The following is a 15,180-nucleotide window of genomic DNA, read 5'->3' as shown; positions in this document are numbered from 1 at the left end:
TGAGTAGGTTGGGCCTCTACTCATTGGAATTCAGAAGAATGAGATGTGATCTTATCGAAACGTATAAGATTATGAGGGGGCTTGACAAGGTGGATGCAGAGAGGATGTTTCCACTGATGGGGGAGACTAGAACTAGAGGGCATGATCTTAGAATAAGGGGCCGCCCATTTAAAACAGAGATGAGGAGAAATTTCTTCTCAGAGGGTTATAAATCTGTGGAATTCGCTGCCTCAGAGAGCTGTGGAAGCTGGGACATTGAATAAATTTAAGACAGAAATAGACAGTTTCTTAAATGATAAGGGGATAAGGGGTTATGAGGAGCGGACGGGGAAGTGGAGCTGAGTCCATGATCAGATCAGCCATGATCTTATTGAATGGCGGAGCAGGCTCGAAGGGCTGTATGGTCTATTTCTTATGTTCTTATGTTCTATTCTCATGCAGTGCTGTGCGGCAAGGACAGGCTGGTGGAGGACCTTTGTCTTACAGATGTTTAGCATAAGGTCCATGCTTTCGTACGCCTCAGTAAGTACATCGACTATGTCCTGAAGTTCGACCTCTGAATGTGCGCAGATGCAGGCGTCATCCGCGTACTGTAGTTCAACGACAGAGGTTGGGTGGTCTTGGACCTGGCCTGGAGACGGCGAAGGTTGAAACTGCTTCCCACTGGTTCTATAGCTTAGTTCCACTCCAGCGGGGAGCTTGTTGACTGTGAGGTGGAGCATGGCAGACATGAGACTCTCAAAGCAAGCGCTCTACTCGGAACTCCTTCAAGGCAAACAAGATAAAGCGCAACATCCCCACTGACACCTGGGAGTCCCTGGCCAAAGACCGCCCTAAGTAGAGGAACTGAATCGCGGAGGGCGCTGAGCGACTTGAGTCTCATCGCTGAGTGCATGCAGAAAACAAGCGTAGGCAGCGGAAAGAACGTCCAGCAAACCTGTCCCACCTTCCCTTACCCTCAGCGACTGTCTGTCCCACCCGTGGCAGGGACTGTGGTTCTCATATTGGACTGTTCAGCCACCTAAGGACTCATTCTAAGAGTGGAAGCAAGTCTTCCTCGATTCTGAGGGACTGCCTATGATGATGATGATTCTCATGCAGTGCTAATGCTGTTTTTCCTTAGGTAGCACCTTTAAACCATGACTGTCTCCACCATCCGTGTTTATCACAGGCAGCTGTCTGTATTGGGTAAATGGCGCTAACCATTTGCCATTTCCACTGAAGTCAATTACAAAGGCACCAGCTGTAACACATTGGGGTAGAGTTTCTGCTTTGGGGGCAATTGGCAATCCGGGCGTAAATTGAGCCCAAAATACGCTAGTTTCAAAAAGTGTTTTCTTTTTACAAGTATCCGCTCAAACACATTTGCATATCGCCAAACACAAAATCTGCTATGAACCAGCGCAATTGGGCAGCATTTTAAAATATTTTTTAAAATTTGCTTCAAAAAATATTCCTTGATATATTTAACTTGCTGCAGTATGATTGATGCAGCTGAAAATGGGTTTAACAAGTGGATGAGCATTTTTAATCAGTGTCAATCCACCACTTGTGACGAACCTGATTTTAAATGACAAAGTGAATTAAAAATAATATACTGAACCATTTTCTAGTTATATTGGTGTACAGTAACCAGTTTCTCAGTAATTTTTAAAAAAATTGCATTCAAAAAGCTTTCAAAACATTCCTATTGGTATGCTTGCTCCCAATAGAACCCGCTTAATTTTGAGAGCCTTCTCGAAGGCCTGAAAACAAGCACAATTAGTGGAAACTTAATTCATTCCGGAGTGTGTCCAGTTTTGTGGGCGGGGCCGCTTCTAGCACAATGTAGTTTTAATCTAGCACAAAAGATCGCGGCCACTTGATTTGCGCTTAAAATTCTACAATCTTTTGCATGGGTTATGCTGATTTCAGGCTAATTGTGTTAAAAAAAACAGTGCAACCGAACAGAAACTCTACCCCATTGCCAGCGCCAGCTATTTTGGACATGCTCTGTCATGTCGCATTCCGTTCTTGCTCTGCCACTTCTGTCCTCTCCTGTTCAGTTGGACATAGAAACATAGAAAATAGGTGCAGGAGTAGGCCATTCAGCCCTTCTAGCCTGCACCGCCATTCAATGAGTTCATGGCTGAACATGAAACTTCAGTACCCCCTTCCTGCTTTCACGCCATACCCCTTGATCCCCCGAGTAGTAAGGACTTCATCTAACTCCCTTTTGAATATATTTAGTGAATTGGCCTCAACTACTTTCTGTGGTAGAGAATTCCACAGGTTCACCACTCTCTGGGTGAAGAAGTTTCTCCTTATCTCGGTCCTAAATGGCTTACCCCTTATCCTTAGACTGTGACCCCTGGTTCTGGACTTCCCCAACATTGGGAACATTCTTCCTGCATCCAACCTGTCCAAACCCGTCAGAATTTTAAACGTTTCTATGAGGTCCCCTCTCACTCTTCTGAACTCCAGTGAATACAAGCCCAGTTGATCCAGTCTTTCTTGATAGGTCAGTCCCACCATCCCGGGAATCAGTCTGGTGAATCTTTGCTGCACTCCCTCAATAGCAAGAATGTCCTTCCTCAAGTTAGGAGACCAAAACTGTACACAATACTCCAGGTGTGGCCTCACCAAGGCCCTGTACAACTGTAGCAACACCTCCCTGCCCCTGTACTCAAATCCCCTCGCTATGAAGGCCAACATGCCATTTGCTTTCTTAACCGCCTGCTGTACCTGCATGCCAACCTTCAATGACTGATGTACCATGACACCCAGGTCTCGTTGCACCTTCCCTTTTCCTAATCTGTCACCATTCAGATAATAGTCTGTATCTTTGTTTTTACCACCAAAGTGGATAACCTCACATTTATCCACATTATACTTCATCTGCCACGCATTTGCCCACTCACCTAACATATCCAAGTCACTCTGCAGCCTCATAGCATCCTCCTCGCAGCTCACACTGTCACCCAACTTAGTGTCATCCGCAAATTTGGAGATACTACATTTAATCCCCTCGTCTAAATCATTAATGTACAATGTAAACAGCTGGGGCCCCAGCACAGAACCCTGCGGTACCCCACTAGTCACTGCCTGCCATTCCGAAAAGTACCCATTTACTCCTACTCTTTGCTTCCTGTCTGACAACCAGTTCTCAATCCACGTCAGCACACTACCCCCAATCCCATGTGCTTTAACTTTGCACATTAATTTCTTGTGTGGGACCTTGTCGAAAGCCTTCTGAAAGTCCAAATATACCACATCAACTGGTTCTCCCTTGTCCACTCTACTGGAAACATCCTCAAAAAATTCCAGAAGGATTGTCAAGCATGATTTCCCTTTCACAAATCCATGCTGACTTGGACCTATCATGTCACCATTTTCCAAATGCGCTGCTATGACATCCTTAATAATTGATTCCATCATTTTACCCACTACTGAGGTCAGGCTGACCGGTCTATAATTCCCTGCTTTCTCTCTCCCTCCTTTTTTAAAAAGTGGGGTTACATTGGCTACCCTCCACTCGATAGGAACTGATCCAGAGTCAATGGAATGTTGGAAAATGACTGTCAATGCATCCGCTATTTCCAAGGCCACCTCCTTAAGTACTCTGGGATGCAGTCCATCAGGCCCTGGGGATTTATCGGCCTTCAATCCCATCAATTTCCCCAACACAATTTCCCGACTAATAAAGATTTCCCTCAGTTCCTCCTCCTTACTAGACCCTCTGACCCCTTTTATATCCGGAAGGTTGTTTGTGTCCTCCTTAGTGAATACTGAACCAAAGTACTTGTTCAATTGGTCTGCCATTTCTTTGTTCCCCGTTATGACTTCCCCTGATTCTGACCGCAGGGGACCTACGTTTGTCTTTACTAACCTTTTTCTCTTTACATATCTATAGAAACTTTTGCAATCCGCCTTAATGTTCCCTGCAAGCTTCTTCTCGTACTCCATTTTCCCTGCTCTAATCAAACCCTTTGTCCTCCTCTGCTGAGTTCTAAATTTCTCCCAGTCCCCAGGTTCGCTGCTATTTCTGGCCAATTTGTATGCCATTTCCTTGGCTTTAATACTATCCCTGATTTCCCTAGATAGCCACGGTTGAGCCACCTTCCCTTTTTTATTTTTACGCCAGACAGGAATGTACAATTGTTGTAATTCATCCATGCGGTCTCTAAATGTCTGCCATTGCCCATCCACAGTCAACCCCTTAAGTATCATTAGCCAATCTATCTTAGCCAATTAATGCCTCATACCTTCAAAGTTACCCTTCTTTAAGTTCTGGACCATGGTCTCTGAATTAACTGTTTCATTCTCCATCCTAATGCAGAATTCCACCATATTATGGTCACTCTTCCCCAAGGGGCCTCGCACAATGAGATTGCTAATTAATCCTCTCTCATTACACAACACCCAGTCTAAGATGGCCTCCCCCCTAGTTGGTTCCTCGACATATTGGTCTAGAAAACCATCCCTTATGCACTCCAGGAAATCCTCCTCCACCGTATTGCTTCCAGTTTGGCTCGCCCAATCTATGTGCATATTAAAGTCACCCATTATAACTGCTGCACCTTTATTGCATGCACTCCTAATTTCCTGTTTGATGCCCTCCCCAACATCACTACTACTGTTTGGAGGTCTGTACACAACTCCCATTAACAATTCTTGCCCTTTAGTGTTCTGCAGCTCTACCCATATAGATTCCACATCATCCAAGCTAATGTCTTTCCTAACTATTGCATTAATCTCCTCTTTAACCAGCAATGCTACCCCACCTCCTTTTCCTTTTGTTCTATCTTTCCTGAATGTTGAATACCCCTGGATGTTGAGTTCCCAGCCCTGATCATCCTGGAGCCACGTCTCCGTAATCCCAATCACATCATATTTGTCAACATCTATTTGCACAGTTAATTCATCCACCTTATTGCGGATACTCCTTGCATTAAGACACAAAGCCTTCAGGCTTGCTTTTTTAACACCCTTTGTCCTTTTAGAATTTTGCTGTACAGTGGCCCTTTTTGTTCTTTGCCTTGGGTTTCTCTGCCCTCCACTTTTCCTCATCTCCTTTCTGTCTTTTGCTTTTGCCTCATTTTTGTCTCCCTCTGTCTCCCTGCATAGGTTCCCATCCCCCTGCAATATTAGTTTAACTCCTCCCCAACAGCACTAGCAAACACTCCCCCTAGGACATTGGTTCCGGTCCTGCCCAGGTGCAGACCGTCCGGTTTGTACTGGTCCCACCTCCCCCAGAACCGGTTCCAATGCCCCAAGAATTTGAATCCCTCCCTACTGCACCACTGCTCAAGCCATGTATTCATCTGCGCTATCCTGCGATTCCTACACTGACTAGCACGTGGCACTGGTAGCAATCCCGAGATTACTGCTTTTGAGGTCCTACTTTTTAATTTAGCTCCTAGCTCCTTAAATTCTTTTCGTAGGACCTCATCCCTTTTTTTACCTATGTCGTTGGTACCAATGTGCACCACGACAACTGGCTGTTCTCCCTCCCATTTCAGAATGTCCTGCACCCGCTCCGAGACATCCTTGACCCTTGCACCAGGGAGGCAACATACCATCCTGGAGTCTCGGTTGCGTCCGCAGAAACGCCTATCTATTCCCCTCACCATCGAATCCCCTATCACTATCGCGCTCCCAATCTTTTTCCTGCCCTCCTTTGCAGCAGAGCAACCTACGGTGCCATGAACTTGGCTGCTGCTGCCCTCCCCTGATGAGTCATCCTCCCCAACAGTACTCAAAGCAGTGTATCTGTTTTGCAGGGGGATGACCACAGGGGACCCCTGCACTATCTTTCTTGCACTGCTCTTCCTGCTGGTCTTCCATTCCCTATCTGGCTGTGGACCCTTCTCCTGCGGTAAGACCAACTCACTACACTTGATACTCACGTCATTCTCAGCATCGTGGATGCTCCAGAGTGAATCCACCCTCAGCTCCAATTCCGCAATGCGGACCGTCAAGAGCTCGAGGCGGATACACTTCCCACACACGTAGCGCCCAGGGACACCGGAAGTGTCCCCGAGTTCCCACATGGTACAGGAGGAGCATATCACGTGACCGAGCTCTCCTGCCATGTCTTAACCTTAGATACCCTTAAATTGGTAATAACAATGTTACAGTTCACTTACTGATATAAAAAAGAAAAGAAAAGCTACTCACCAATCACCAGCCAATCACTTACCCCATTGGCTGTGACGTCACTTTTTGATTACTTTCTGCTTCTATTTTGCTTTCTCTCCCACTGTAGCTGCACCGGTCGCCTTTATAGGCCGCTCCGACACTGCTCCCGCCTCTCGCCAACTGCCGCTGGCTCTCGATCTCCCGCTGGGCCTTTTATAGGCCGCTCCCGCCTCTCACCAACTGCCGCTGGCTCTCGATCTCCCGCTGGGCCTTTTATAGGTCGCTCCCCTCTCAGCAACTGCCGCTGGCTCTCGATCTCCCGCTGGGCTTTTCCATGAGCTTCCATGCAGTGAAATATCTCTATTAAAAGACATTCTGTAATGGTACTCTTGGTCTTACAGCTCCTACAGTTTCACAATTAAAAGTCAGGAGTGGGCAAATTTAAGGTGGTAAGCAAGCAGAAGTGGTTAAAAGCAAACTGTGAAATTTACAGCTCCTCTAATTTAGAGACACATTTTGAAAAGTACAAATTAACAAACACTTCGGAAATGAAAACGTTATCATTGGTGTTGAAGACCTCAGCAGTCTTACTAAAATTCTTGTTCATTTTTATTGCAAAATCAGAAGGACTGTGGCATTAATGTGAATATAATTAGTGTGATTTACCCAGCTGTTATAATTGGAGCACAGGCGTACTTTGTCACACGCTGCCTCCTGTCTTGCTACTACTTGTTACACCACTCACCAAAACAAGCAAATCGTGTTGACACCAAATGAGGACTGCATCTTTAAAGTTCCTCTTTTTGCAGCCTGTCTCTCTCAGTGCACTGTTCAATGCTTGGTCTCATTTGACTTTAGTTTTCACTCGTTAATATTTTTGATATTTTATCAATATGAATGTTATCATTAAAATGTGCCCATTTTAATTGGAAATGATAGTCACATCCTTTAGCAATACACATAATTCAGCAAGATTAGGGTGCAGGAAAATTACATTTATTACTTAAAAGGGTCAGCAGGAATATTTAGAATCTGAATCTGAAGGGAATTGACAGGGTAGATGCTGAGAGGTTGTTTCCCCTGGCTGGAGAGTCGAGAACTAGGGGGCACCGTCTCAGGATAAGGGGTAGGCCATTTAAGACAGAGATGAGGAGGAATTTCTTCACTCAGAGGATTGTGAATCTTTGGAATTCTCTGCCCCAGAGGGTCGTCGATGTTGAGTCTCTGAATATATTCAAGGCAGGGCTAGGTAGATTTTTGGACTCTAGGAGAATCAAGGGATGTGGGGATTGGGCAGGAAAGTGGAGTTGAGGTTGAAGATCAGCCATGATCTTATTGAATGGCGGAGCAGACTCGAGGGGCCGGATGGCTTACTCCTGTTCCTATTTCTTATGTTCTTATCTTCTTATTTGCAAATCAAAATTATTTTTACTTAAACCTAATTATAACATTAAAAGTGGATGCGTGTCATCTTTATTGCCAAAGTGCTTCTATTTTTACATAAAGTGGTATTGAAGAGTCATAGCAATAATCATACGAGGTCAAAATATATTAGACTGCAATTCTTATTTCAAAGATCCTTTAACATTTTCATAAAATATGAATAAATTGACAGAAATAGTTTTGAATATTTAAATAAAGCTATTTCAGATTGAGTATGGTTACTTTACGTAGTGAATATATGGAACAAATTGTGGAGGCAGATAATGTGAGCAATTTCAAGAGGCCGATGCATTCGAGAAACGGTAATTGAGGCATATGAGAGAGCAGTTTATGTTTTTTGTTAAACTTTGGGTTGAACGGCAATGGTCTCTTCAATTCCTGTACATTCCTATATTCCTAATTATATTTGAAGGATAGTCAATTAGTGCAATACATTTTTCTCTAATAGCCAGAAAAGTCAGTACTTAAAGAAACAAAAAAGGAGCAATGATAATATAACACAACCAAAACATAATTTAACACTGTGATGGAGAGAAACGAACGTTTATAGAATGATACAGCACAAAAAAGGTCGATCAGTCCATTGTGCTCGTGCTGGCTGTTTGAAAGAGCTATCCTATTAGCCCCTGTCCCCTGCTCTTGCCCACAGTCAAGCAAACTTTTCCTTTTCGATTATTTATCCAATTTCCTTTTGAAAGTTATGATTGAATCTGCTTCCACCACCCTTTCAGCCAGTGCAGTCCAGATCATAACTTGTTGCATAAAAAAAATGTTTCCGCATCTCGCCTCTGGTTCTTTTGCCAATCACCTTAAATCTGTGTCCTATGGTTACTGACCCTGTTGCCACTGGAACAGTTTCTCCTTATTTACTCTATCAAAACCATTCAAAATCTCCTCTTAATCTTCTCCACTGTAAGGAGAACAAAGACAGTTTATCTAATCTCTCCATGTAACTGAAGGCTTTTATCCCTGGTATCATTCTAGTAAATCTCCTCTGCACCCTCTCTAAGGCCTTGACATCCTTCCTAAAGTGTGGTGCTCAGAATTGACCACAATACACCAGCTGGGGCCTAACCAGTGCTTTGTAAAGGTTTAGCTTAACTTCCTTGCTTTTGTACGCGATGCCTCTATTTATAAAGCCAAGAATCCTGGCCGCTTTTATAACAGCCTTCTCAACCTGTGTTCGTACACTTCCAGATCACCCTGTACCCGATTTAATACTACCATTTAGTTTAAATTGCCTCTCATTCTTCCAGCCAAAATGAATCACTTCACACTTCCCTGCGTTAAATTTCATCTGCCATGTGTCTGCCCATTTCACCAGTCTGTCTATGTTCTTCTGAAGTCTGTTACTGTCCACCTCACTGTTTACGACATTTCCGAGTTTCGTGTCATCTGCAACAATTGAAAGTATGCCCTGTCTATCCAAGTCCAGGTCATTAATTTCTATCAAAATGAGCAGTGGTCCCAACGCCGACCCCTGAGGGACACCGCTGCACATTTCGCTCCAGTCTGAAAACCAACTGTGTACCTCTACTCTGCTTTCTGTCCCTCGGCCAATTTTGCAACCACACAGCCACTGCCCCTTTAATCTCATAGGTTTCAATTTAGCTAACAAGTCTATTATGTGGTATTTTATCAAACGCCTTTTGAAAGTCCATATACACAACATCTGTCAGGTATTCAACTATCATTGTAATCCATGTATAAGCTGACCTAAATTGTACACCTTGAGAACATTGACCACAAGGGGCGAACTTGTGGGAGACACTCCTAACCTGGACTTTCAGGTATAAAAGGGGAAGCTCCACCCACCTTCATCACTTGAGGCCGTGGATGCATTGACAGTCATTTTCCAACATTCCATTGACTCTGGATCAGTTCCTATGGAGTGGAGGGTAGCCAATGTAACCCCACTTTTTAAAAAAGGAGGGAGAGAGATAACAGGGAATTATAGACCGGTCAGCCTGACATCGGTAGTGGGTAAAATGATGGAATCAATTATTAAGGATGTCATAGCAGTGCATTTGGAAAGAGGTGATATGATAGGTCCAAGTCAGCATGGATTTGTGAAAGGGAAATCATGCTTGACAAATCTTCTGGAATTATTTGAGGATGTTTCCAGTAGAGTGGATGAGGGAGAACCAGTTGATGTGGTATATTTGGACTTTTAGAAGGCTTTCGACAAGGTCCCACACAAGAGATTAATGTGCAAAGTTAAAGCACATGGGATTGGGGGTAGTGTGCTGACATGGATTGAGAACTGGTTGTCAGACAGGAAGCAAAGAGTAGGAGTAAATGGGTACTTTTCAGAATGGCAGGCAGTGACTAGTGGGGTACCTCAAGGTTCTGTGCTGGGGCCCCAGCTGTTTACACTGTACATTAATGATTTAGACGAGGGGATTAAATGTAGTATCTCCAAATTTGCGGATGACACTAAGTTGGGTGGCAGTGTGAGCTGCGAGGAGGATGCTATGAGGCTGCAGAGAGACTTGGATAGGTTAGGTGAGTGGGCAAATGCATGGCAGATGAAGTATAATGTGGATAAATGTGAGGTTATCCACTTTGGTGGTAAAAACAGAGAGACAGACTATTATCTGAATGGTGATAGATTAGGAAAAGGGGAGGTGCAAAGAGACCTGGGTGTCATGGTACATCAGTCATTGAAGGTTGGCATGCAGGTACAGCAGGCGGTTAAGAAAGCAAATGGCATGTTGGCCTTCATAGCGAGGGGATTTGAGTACAGGGGCAGGGAGGTGTTGCTACAGTTGTACAGGGCCTTGGTGAGGCCACACCTGGAGTATTGTGTACAGTTTTGGTCTCCTAACTTGAGGAAGAACCTTCTTGCTATTGAGGGAGTGCAGCGAAGGTTCACCAGACTGATTCCCGGGATGGTGGGACTGACCTATCAAGAAAGACTGGATCAACTGGGCTTGTAATCACTGGAGTTCAGAAGAATGAGAGGGGACCTCATAGAAACGTTTAAAATTCTGACGGGGTTAGACAGGTTAGATGCAGGAAGAATATTCCCAATGTTGGGGAAGTCCAGAACCAGGTGACACAGTCTAAGGATAAGGGGTAAGCCATTTAGGACCGAGATGAGGAGGAATTACTTCACCCAGAGAGTGGTGAACCTGTGGAATTCTCTACCACAGAAAGTTGTTGAGGCCAATTCACTAAATATATTCAAAAAGGAGTTAGATGAAGTCCTTACTACTAAGGGGATCAAGGGGTACGGCAAGAAAGCAGGAATGGGGTACTGAAGTTGCATGTTCAGCCATGAACTCATTGAATGGCGGTGCAGGCTAGAAGGGCCGAATGGCCTACTCCTGCACCTATTTTCTATGTTTTTATGTTTCTAAAGGTAACTGGTCACAGAGTGACCATCTCTCAAGTATGGGCCTCATGTGCACTTATACTGTATAGTAAGGACATATCACTGGCGACGAGAAACTGGGATTTAAACCACGAGAGTATGGCCACTAGCAGCACAGAAGAGAGGTACTGTGTTGGTGATGATGGGGACAACTTTATTGAGAGACTACAGCAAAGTTTTGTCACTAAGGAATGGTTGGGACAGGATTCAGCCGACAAATGCAGGGCTCATCTCCTGACTGTTTGTGGATCCCGAACGTACTTCCTGATGAAGGACCTTCTAGTGCCAGAGAAGCCGGCAGACAAGACGTTTGAAGAACTCAATAAGTTGATCGGGGAATACCTTAAACCAGCGAGCAGCATGCACGTGGTGAGACACCGGTTTTACACGCACCGGCGGCGAGAAGGGCAAAGCGTTCCAGACTTCGTGGCAGATCTCCGGCGACTGGCGAGCCTATGTAAGCTCCCAGATGCATGCAGAGCGGAGATGCTGCGAGACTTTTTTATTGAGGGCATCAGGCATGCTGGGGTTTTCAGGAAACTGATTGAGACCAAAGACTTGACCCTGGAAGCAGCGGCTCTGATAGCACAGACATTTATCTCAGGGGAGGAAGAGACCAGAATAATGTATGACAAATATCTTGGCTCAAATGTGGCAAATGACCAGGGAGTCAACATTTTTAATGCGGCACACAGTTCTCTAGGCAGACAAGGGCAATCAGACATGCCCCAGCATGTAGTCGAACCCAAAGGGGGAATTCAACTGAGACAATGGCTAGCTGAATGGCGATTCATGCCATCGCAATGGACAATGCGGCTAGTAATGGGGCCATCAACACCTGTTAATGGTGCGCTTAAGGACAGTTACAGAGACAGTCAGAGACAATCAACTGGTAATGGACCGTTTGTTTCCAACAACGGGGCCTCCAGCTCATGCTGGAGGTGTGGAGGCAAACACCCAGCCAGAACTTGCAGGTATCAGCAATATACCTGCAGAAACTGCAACGTCAGCGGTCACTTGGCGCATATGTGCAGGAAGCCTGCAGCCAGGTTAATGTACGAGGAGGATGGGCCCGATGTAAGCCCTACGAGGCCAAATGAATACTGGGGGAAATCGCTGGAAGCTGAAGTTCAGCGAGTTCATGTGGAGCACATGTACAGTTCATATACCAGGACGCCACCGATAATGATGAAAGTGCATCCCAGTATTAATGGAGCTAGATACGGGGGCCAGCCAGTCCCTTATGCGTATTCAAACAGTTCGAAAGGTTGTGGATGTCCAAGGCCAGGAGGCCAAAATTATTGCCGATTGACGCACAGCTACAGACATATACAAAGGAGATCATTCCGGTGCAAGGCAGCGCCACGATAGTCGTAACCCACAAAGATTCGGAGAACAGGTTGCCACTCTGGATTGTCCCGGGACACGGTCCCGCACTACTGGGGAGGAGTTGGCTTGCTGTCATGAACTGGAAATGGGGCGATGTCAATGCAATTTCTTCTGTGGAGCGAGTATTATGCTCACAGGTCCTGGACAAATTTGACTCATTATTTCAACCCGGCATTGGCACTTTCATGGGGGCCAGGGTAGTGATTCATATGAACGCGGACATCAGGCCAGTACACCACAAGGCCAGTGCGGTGCCGTATGTGATGGGGGAAAAGATAGAATGCGAATTGGACCGCCTGCTGAGGGAAGGCATCATCTCGCCAGTCGAATTCAGTGACTGGGCGAGCCCAATCGTGCCGGTGCTCAAGGCGGATGGGTCGGTCAGGATATGAGGCGATTACAAGGCCACCATCAATCGGATGTCACTTCAAGACCAGTACCCGCTACTGAGAGCGGAGGACCTCTTTGCGACGCTATCCGGTGGCAAACTTTTTTCAAAATCGGACCTGACCTCAGCTTACATGACCCAGGAGCTGGCGAGTGAGTCAAAGAAGCTGACCACCATCACGACACACAAGGGGTTGTTTGAGTATAACAGATGTCCGCTTGAAATTCGTTCGGCTGCCGCAACCTTTCAGCGAAATACGGAAAGCCTTCTCAAGTCGATTCCAAGGACAGTGGTTTTTCAAGACGACATCCTCATCACGTGTTGCGATACTGAAGAACACCTCCACAACCTGGAGGAGGTGCTACGCAGACTGGACCGGGTAAGGCTGCGACTGAAAAAGGCGAAGTGCGTCTTCTTAGCTCCAGAGGTAGAATTCCTGGGGAGGAGGGTAGCAGCAGACGGGATCAGACCCACTGCATCCAAAACGGAAGCGATCCAGAGAGCACCCAGACCCTGTAACACGACGGAGCTGCGTTCGTTCCTGGGCCTCCTGAACTATTTTGGTAACTTTCTTCCCAAATTGAGCACGCTGTTAGAGCCGCTACACATGCTCCTATGCAAAGGTCGCGATTGGGTCTGGGGGGACAGCCAGGAAAGGGCTTTTGATAGAGCACGCAATTTTTTATGCTCCAACAAACTGTTAACGTTATATGACCCGTGTAAGAAACTTGTTTTAACATGCGATGCATCGTCCTATGGGGTCGGGTGTGTGTTGCAGCATATCAATGCCAATGGTCAGTTACAGCCGGTAGCTTATGTCTCCAGAAGTCTGTCCCAGGCAGAAAGGGGCTACAGAATGGTAGAAAAGGAAGCTTTTGCATGTGTATATGCAGTAAAAAAAAATGCACCAGTACCTGTTTGGCAGGAAATTTGAGCTGGAGACAGATCACAAACCCCTAACGTCCCTTTTGGCCGACAACAAGGCCATCAATGCGAATGCATCGGCCCGCATACAGAAGTGGGCACTCACATTAGCCGCCTATGACTACACAATTCGGCACAGACCGGGCACTGAAAACTGTGCCGATGCACTCAGCAGGCTCCCACTAGCCACCACTGAGGGGGCATCTGAGCATGATGCTGAGATGGTCATGGCTGTTGAAGCTTTCGCAAGCGAAGGCTCACCTGTGACAGCCCGTCAGATTAAAGTCTGGACAAATAAAGACCCGCTACTGTCTTTCGATAAGAAATGTGTCCTGAATGGGGACTGGGCAGCCATGTACGGGGCATGCCCTGAGGAATTTAAACCGTTTCACAGGGGCAAGGATGAATTCTCGATTCAGGCTAATTGCCTACTGTGGGGAAACTGAGTAGTCATGCCCCAGATGGGCAGAGAGGTGTTTATCAGAGAACTTCACAATGAGCACCCGGGCATTGTCATGATGAAGGCAATTGCCAGGTCACACGTTTGGTGGCCAGGGATAGATGCATACCTGGAACTTTGTGTCCACAGGTGCAACATGTGTGCTCAGCTGGGTAACGCACCCAGTGAAGCCCCCCTTAGCCCCTGGTCCTGGCACGCCAAGCCATGGTCACACGTCCATGAGGACTACGCATGTCCTTTCATGGGAAAAATATTTTTGGTTGTAGTAGACGCCTACTCCAAATGGATTGAGTGTGCCATTTTAAATTCAAGCACATCCTCTGCCACGGTAGAAAGTCTACGGGCAATGTTCGCCGCCCATGGTCTAGCAGATGTCTTGATCAGTGACAATGGCCCGTGCTTCACAAGCACTGAATTCCAGGACTTTATGGCAGGCAATGGAATCAGCCATGTCAGAACGGCACAGTTCAAGCCGGCCTCAAACGGCCAGGCGGAACGAGCAGTGCAGATAATCAAACGGGCTGTTCAGAATCTAAGGTGGTTCCCTACAAAGTCACTTATCACGCCTACTGTTGGCCAATAGATTCTGACCACACTCGCTCACAAGGGTTCCACCCGCAGAGCTGCTAATGAAAAGGATGCTCAAAACCAGGTTATCCCTTATACACCCAACTATGAAAGAAATTGTTGAGAGCAGGCGTCCGTCACAATGTGACTACCATGACAGGAATGCGAGGGCGCGATGTATTGATGTCAATGACCCTGTTTTTGTCCTTAATTATGCTCCAGAGCCAAAATGGCTTGCAGGCACTGTGATTGCCAAAGAGGGGAATAGGATTTTGGTAGTTAAACTTACCAATGGACAAATCTGCCACAAACACGTGGATCAAACTAAAAGGAGGTTCAGCAACCCCATAGAAGAAGCAGAGGAAGAACACGACGTAGAGTTTACTCCACCACAGGTGACTGAACACCGGAACCAAGTGGAGGAGAGCCCAGTCACTGTGGGCAGTCCGCACAAGCCTGAGGCACCGCAAACAGCAGACACTCAGGCCAGCGCCCAACAGCCGGAACCCCAAC

This window comes from Pristiophorus japonicus, chromosome 6 (assembly GCF_044704955.1).
Source record: "Pristiophorus japonicus isolate sPriJap1 chromosome 6, sPriJap1.hap1, whole genome shotgun sequence".
Taxonomy (NCBI): Eukaryota; Metazoa; Chordata; class Chondrichthyes; family Pristiophoridae; genus Pristiophorus; species Pristiophorus japonicus.
Note: the sequence above shows the minus strand (reverse complement) of the source record.